This window comes from Tupaia chinensis, unplaced genomic scaffold (genome assembly GCF_000334495.1).
Source record: "Tupaia chinensis unplaced genomic scaffold, TupChi_1.0 Scaffold142211_1, whole genome shotgun sequence".
NCBI lineage: Eukaryota > Metazoa > Chordata > Mammalia > Scandentia > Tupaiidae > Tupaia > Tupaia belangeri.
The window spans coordinates 3,727-11,009 of record NW_006202061.1 but is presented as its reverse complement, the minus strand read 5'-3'; the positions used below and the strand labels follow the sequence as shown (position 1 = coordinate 11,009).

General features: G+C 40.4%; 1 pseudogene; it reads left to right on the top strand.

Moving 5' to 3' along the window:
- Window positions 1–4,185: 4,185 nt before the first annotated feature.
- On the top strand, window positions 4,186–6,276 carry LOC102474774 (cullin-1 pseudogene; annotated as a pseudogene).
- Window positions 6,277–7,283: the final 1,007 nt, after the last annotated feature.

Sequence of the window (7,283 nt, the reverse complement as noted above, 5' to 3'; positions counted from 1 at the left end):
GTGCCTGGTTGTCATCATGGCCAAACATGATTCTGTTTACTAAATTTCTTCACTTCATATTAGAGATATGGGTCTTGAATAAATTTGTGAAAAAATGGAAAATTTTCTGTTGATAACATTTCTGATAATATCTTTAACTAAACTAATATACGGTGTGTTCATACTGGGAAAATTCGTTTTGCAAGCTGTAATGATATATAATGATTGAACATATAACAATTTTTAAAAATTCATGGAAAAATGTGTCTTATAAAAAATCTATACAGGGATTTCAGAATTTTTTGTGTGTGTCAAAGTAAACTCATACTTTAATTCCATTTCGCTCATACACTTTTAAAAGTACCCCGATCCATTTGGGAGTCTTCCTAATCACAATGTTAATGCCTGTATAACACACTATCAATTTCGCTCAACTTGCATCCATACCATTGTAGTTCTGGCCACTATTATTTCTCACCTGGCCTTGGATTCACCTCCAACTAATTACCCAGCTACAACTGCTTCATCCAAAAACTCCAGTCTCTAGAGTAATTGCCTCAGGTGTGGAGCAGAGCCATCCAATCACCATCGCACACAGAATAAAATCCAGACTCCTATTGCTCAGTGGCAGCCTTCCTTGATCTAGCCCCTGCCTGCTCTCTGACCTCATCCAGCAATACCCCGTCCCCACATTGTTCCAACCAGAGCATTCTGTCTGCTTTTTGGATATAGCATACTCTTCTGTGTCTTAGGTCTTTTGCATTTGCCTTTCTTTTTGCATATCTAACTCTTCATACTTAAGGTTCAATGCTAATGCCATTTCCTCAGGAAGACCTTTTCTGACCATTTACTTCAAAATATAGAATTTCAATCTCTACTGAGTATGTAAAGAAACACATCACTGACGCATCATAGATGCTCAATAAATATTTCTTTCCTTTCTTTTGCTAGAAAGCACAGACTCTAGTACTGTTGACACAGACAGAACCTTAGATTAAGAACTATGGAACCAGCAGATAGCGTAATGGTTACCTCGCTGGACTCCCACATAGTTGACCACAGCACAAGTCTCAGACCTGGTGGCTTAACACTCACACCAGGTACATGTGCGTGGGTACCCAAGACCCTGAGAGGAGACTGGAAGAGAAGGGATTGAGGTGTGGCTATCCCATCCCCTCTGGGGGGTGATTTCTTACTTTCTGTCTCTCCATCTCTCTCTGTCTCTTCAACAAGCGCATGTGCCCTATAGCAAAAATCTCTCAAAAAAATAATTAAAAAAAAACTATAAAGGATTGTTGTTTGAGGTCCTTCCCTCTCCCTAGTTTTGAGGTTGGTATAGGTAGGACTAGGAGAATGTATTAACCTGTCGACATTAGTTACTGTAGTTAGGGAAGCCTGGAGAATAGTGCCAAGTGGTGTGGGTCAGTGTGCGGTGAAGTTCCTCAGGATGAGAGATCCTAGTTGGTGCCCCCAGAGGAGCTAACAGAAGGGAAGGCTGGAGTGTCTTCCTGGATCCCTCACTTCCCCCCATAAATGCTTTTATTAAAACAGACACTTTAAGATGATCTCAGCTCTTTCCTTTCAGGCTGAAAGTCAGGGAGGGTTCTCAGACAATAGATGCCATTAAGAATATGACTCTTTATGAAGTGTAAATCACCTTCCCCAACAGCCACCCCTTCGAATCTATGGGGTGCATTTGAAAGAAGTTAACATTTGTGTGGCATTTCACAGGTTGCAAATATTTTCACATAAAAGGTATCATTTATGTCTCACAACAACCTTTATTGGTAAGATACTATTAGCTTCATTCTAAACATGAAGAATCAAATACTCAAAGTAAGTCACATGATCCTTCAAATGTAGTCCCAGATAGGGACTCTCATAACAATTTCTACAGGTGAAATTAGCTAATGGGTCAGAAAGCTAACAAGCAGCCAAACCCAAATTATGTTCCTAAGTCATTAAAAATGAATATATGGAGGCCAGCAGGTGGCATGGTGGTTGGGGTGCTAGACTCCTATATGGCCAACTATGGTTCAAGTCCCAGACCCAGTGGCTTAAAAATCATGCCAAGTGTGCGTGTGTGCATAGCCAAATTCCCAGGTGGAGCATGGAGGAGAAGAGATTGCAGTATAACCATCCCCTTGGGAGGTGATTTCTCACTTTTCCTCTCACTGTCTCTCTATATTTCTCTGGCAAGCACGTGTACCCTATGGAGGAAATTTATAAAAGAAAAAAAATGGATAGATATTTTTAGCATATCTGGGCCCTGATCAGAGGGCACTCCAAATGAAAATTCATTGAAGAATAAATTGTATATAATTAAAGGGTATAATTAAAGGGTCCAATTTTAGAGTTTGGAGTGTAATTACTACTCCAACTCTGGCAGATGCTAAAGCAGATGTTTCCCAAAGCAAGATGTGCCCATGGACCTTACATTTACATACCACTAATCAGATGCTACTTAAGTAATGTTTTTCATGATCACAAATCTATTCCTTCATGATATACTGTTCTTAAACAATAAGAAGACAGAAGCAGTAACTTTTTAAGCACCCTTTTACTAGAATTCAGATGCACGAAAAATAGATATCTATCATTCTTAACACCTTAGGAATGTAATCTACATTTGTTTTCATGCTATATCTGTGACTCAATAGCTCACCTTACCTGAAGGAATTGTTATGAGAACCTCAACTGGAACTTCTTAGCATGTTAGATGAAGGAAGTATTGTCTGTCTTGACTGGGATGCACACATAGGTTGATATATTTGGCATAACCTCAAACAACACTATAAAATGGATACATTTTGTGGTAGATAAGTTATACTTCAATATGGTTGATTTAAAAGTTCTACATGTGAATCCTGAAGGAAAAAAAAAAACACCCTCAGGAATTATTATGATTTATTATGATTTGAAAGTCCTCCCAGTCCCCTCACTCTTAAATTCATATGTTAGAGATTTGATTGTTCCAGTGTTGAGATGGTGAAAGTTCAATCCAACTATGGTGTTGTTGAAAGGTGGGGCCTGTGGGAGGAGATTAGAATTAAGGTTATCAGGATGGGGCCCCCATCACAAACTCCTGGTGGGTTTACTAGGAGAAAGAACGGGACTGAACAGAGACAAATGGACACAGAAGCATGCTCTCCTGCCCTCTGCTATGCTGATGTAGCCAGAAGACCCTCACCAGATGTAGTCCCTGGGCCTTGGACTTCCACATCATGAGCTGCATAAAGCTCTGTTCTCTTAAATTAGTCAAACCTTGTTATTTTCGGTTATTAGCAACATAACAGACTAGATTAAGAATCTTAACTCTCAAATCGAGGTTTGTTCATTCCCTTTGTACTCAGACATGCCCTGTACATCCTGGCCTAGGCAACCTCAGATGTGCCTTCTGTCACTATTGATGTGCCTAACACAGCATTTCATGTAAATAAATTCAAACAGCATGTTCTTTTTTGAATCTAGCCCTTTGATTTCCCAGCAGTTTGTCCTTTTTATTGCTGAGCAGTATTCTATTGTATGAATATACTAGCATTAGTTCATCCATTATTCCTGTTAATGGACTTTGAGTTGTTTTCAGTTCTTTTGGATAAATATCAAGGAGTGAGATTTCTGGATCATATGGAAAGTACATGTTTGACTTTGTAAGAAACTGTCAAACTGTTTTCAAAGTGGGTATACCGTTTTCTACTTCCATCAGCAAAATGTGACTGTTTCGGTTGTTCCACCGACATGCGGTATTGCCAGCTTTTCAAATTATAAACATTTTAGTAGTTGTATACTGGTATCTCACAGAAGCACATGTTATCACCTTGAAACCCCAAATGTAAAAAGAAAGCATGCAAGAAAATGTAGAAGTCTGATTAAACTGATGAGCATTACCATGCTGAGCTAAAATAATTTATTTCCAACAACTTCGTGAGGACTAGGAGAATCAAGGCTTTGTGGTGCCGGTTCTGTCTGCTGGTCTAATAGATGACTCATCTGGAATCTAGGGGGAGGTTCAGGAAGGATTCAGATTGGGACAAGGAGAAGCAGCAACTATCTCTCCCACCTCCATCCCCATGGCCAGGTCAAAATCTCTTCTCCTCCATTCTTTGGATCTTGGGCATCCACCCACATGCCACCACGTGAGTTTAAGCCTCTGGGTCCAGGATTCTAACCCAAAGTGTAACCTTATAACCATTGACTTCTGCTGGTCCCCTTCCTTCTAAATCGAAGAAAGGTCAGACACCTAGAGGAGCTCAGTTTGTGCATTTGGAGTTATATAAACAACTTAAGGAATTTTTGAAGAATTACTTGACAAAATCTTAAGGATGGAGAGGATTTGATGGATGAGTGTCTTGAAATTCTATACTCAACAATGGGAAGATTTTCAAGGAAAGTGCTGAATGGAATCTACACCTACTTCAATAGACATTGGGCTCACCATGATTGTGCTGAAGGATGGAAAGGAATATATGAAATCTATTCACTTGTGTTGATAACATGGAGAGATTATCTGTTCAGGCCATTGAATAAACAGGTAACAAATGCTGTCTTAAAACTAATAGAAAAGGAAAGAAATGGTGAAACTATCAACACAAGACTGATTAGTGAAGTTGTAGTCTTACACGGGATGGGGGCTGAATGAAGATGATGCATATGCAAAGGGCCCTATGCTAACAGAGAATAAAGAATCCTCTGAATCTCAATTTATGGTTGACACAGAGAGAGTTTATACCAGAGAGAATACTGAATTCTTGCAGCAGAACTCAGTTACTGAATATATGAAAAAGGCAGAGAAACTGCAAAGAGTTCAGGATTATCTTCATGAAAGCACAAAGGATGAATTAGCCAGGAAATATGAACTGGTCATCATTGAAAGAGCACTTGGAAATTTTCCACACAGACTTTCAGAATTTATTTGATGCTGACAAAAACGAAGACCTGGGGCATATGTATAATCTTGTATCTAGAATCCAGGATGGCCTGGGAGAACTGAAAAAATTGCAGAAGACACACATTCATAATCGGGGTCTTGTAGCAATCAAAAAGTGTGGAGAAACTGCTTTAAATGACCCCAGAATGTATGGGCATACAGTGCTGGATGTTCACAAAAAGTACAATGTGCTGGTGATGTCGGCAGCCAACAATGATACTGGCTTTGTGGCTGCACTGGACAAGGCTCGCAGACTATTCATCAACAATAATGCAGTTACCGAAATGACTCAGTCATCCAGTAAATCCCTGGAGCTGCTGGCTTAGTACCGTGACTACTTGTTGAAGGAAAGTGCAAGAACCCAGAACCTAGAAGACACATTCAATCAAGTGATGGTCATCTTTAAGTACATAGAGGACAAAGATGTGTTTCAGAAGTTCTACGTGAAGATGTTGGCCAAGAGACTCATTCATCAGAACAGGGCGAGTGAGGATGCCCAAGCGAGCATGATCTCCAAGTTTAAGCAAATGTGTGGTTCTGAGTGTACCTCCACGCTTCAGCAGATGTTCCAGGACATTGGCATCAGCAAAGATTTAAATGAGCAGTTCAAAAAGCACCTGGTAAATTCAGAACCACTAAGACTTGGATTTCAGTATTCAAGTCCTGAGTTCTGGATCCTGGCCCTTTCAGCAATCTTGTATGTTTGCCTTGTAGTCAGAGTTGGAATGAAGTTATCAACAATTCATGGCCCTCTATGCGATTCATCACAGTGGCAGGAAGTTGACATGACTATGTCAACTGTCAAAGGAGAACTGATAACTGCTTCAAATACAGGTACACTTTGCAGGCATCTATATTCCAGATGGCAAGTCTACTTCAGTACAACACGGAAGATGCCTACACTGTACAGCAGTTGACTGACAGCACTCAAATTAAAATGGACATTTTGGCCCAAGTCCTACAGATTTTATTGAAATTGAAGTTATTAGTCTTGGAAGATGAAAATGCAAATGTTGATGAGGTGGAATTGAAGTCAGATGCCTTAATAAAATTGTATCTTGGCTATAAAATAGGAAATTAAGGGCCGACATCAGTGTGCCAATGAAAACAGAACAGAAGCGGGAACAAGAAACCACATACAAAAACATTGAGGAAGACCGAAAACTGCTGATCCAGGCGGCCATCATGAGGATCATGAAAATGTGGAAGGGTTCTAAAACATCAGCAGCTGCTTGCAAGGTCCTGACCCAGCTGTCCTCCAGGTTCAGGCCTCGGGTCCCAGTAATCAAGAAATCCATTGACATCGGATTGAGAAAGAGTATTTGGAGCGAGTTGATAGTGGAAAGGACACCTACAGTTACTTGGCTTAACCCTTCTAGAAGGGTCTGACTGTGACCCGCAGCAAATAGTTCATGGAACTATTGAAAAGATGGAAAGAATGAAAACAACTCAAGCTCATAGCAGCCAGCCTGCTGCCATGCGGACCTCTATTTTTACTCTGAGACCCAGATTCTCACCCGTTGGTCTCAGGTTGACATCCGAACTGCTCAGGACTGACACATTTCAAGTCTGTAAATGTGGATACCAAGGCCATTTAGCCTAAGTGAAGAATGGGAATGAATCTTCTGTGCCGAGGCTGCACTGCGTCTCAGTCACCATGCTGGTCACCTGCTTGCGGCTGCCAGCTTGGGCAGTGCCTGTGAGGTAGCCAGCACTTGCAGAGCAAGTCTGAATGGAGCCATGTGTAATCCACTATGGCAACCATTTGTATAGTGTGTTTCATTTTTTTAATGTGTGAAAATAAAGAAAATTAAAGGATTTCTGTTAAAAAAAAAAAAAGAAAGAATGAAGGAATGAAAGAAATTCTTCCCAGAACTCTCTCTAGGAAATAGCTTGCAACTCTTAATACCAAATATCTCTTCCAGGTCTCCATAAGATTTAGAATTGCTTTCAGAGATAGTGATTTTGATTACTAAAAACATAATTAAACAGTATTTCTATATCTACAATCATTTCCATAATGAGCCACTGTTATGCAGATAAAGGCCTTTAATGATTAATTTCAAAACTTTCCAGATGGAGTGTTGGAGAACAGTGTTATGTAGGTGGACTGTTTTCTCCTATGTCTTAGGTTTCCATACCAAGCAAGGATTCATGACTCCCTTATACCAAAAGTGTGGGTATGGGTGTGTCTGGGCCCTTTTTCTGCTACTGGAGGACGACAGTCAAAATGTTTATGAACTTATAAAGCATGGGCATCAACCAGTCAGAAAAGTGCCACCCTCAAGGGAAAGTTGGATCCCTGCTGTGCCAGGCTCTGTCACCAGAAAGTCTGAGGAGCCCTGAAGGAGGGGCTGCAGATTAAGAAGAGTGGGAA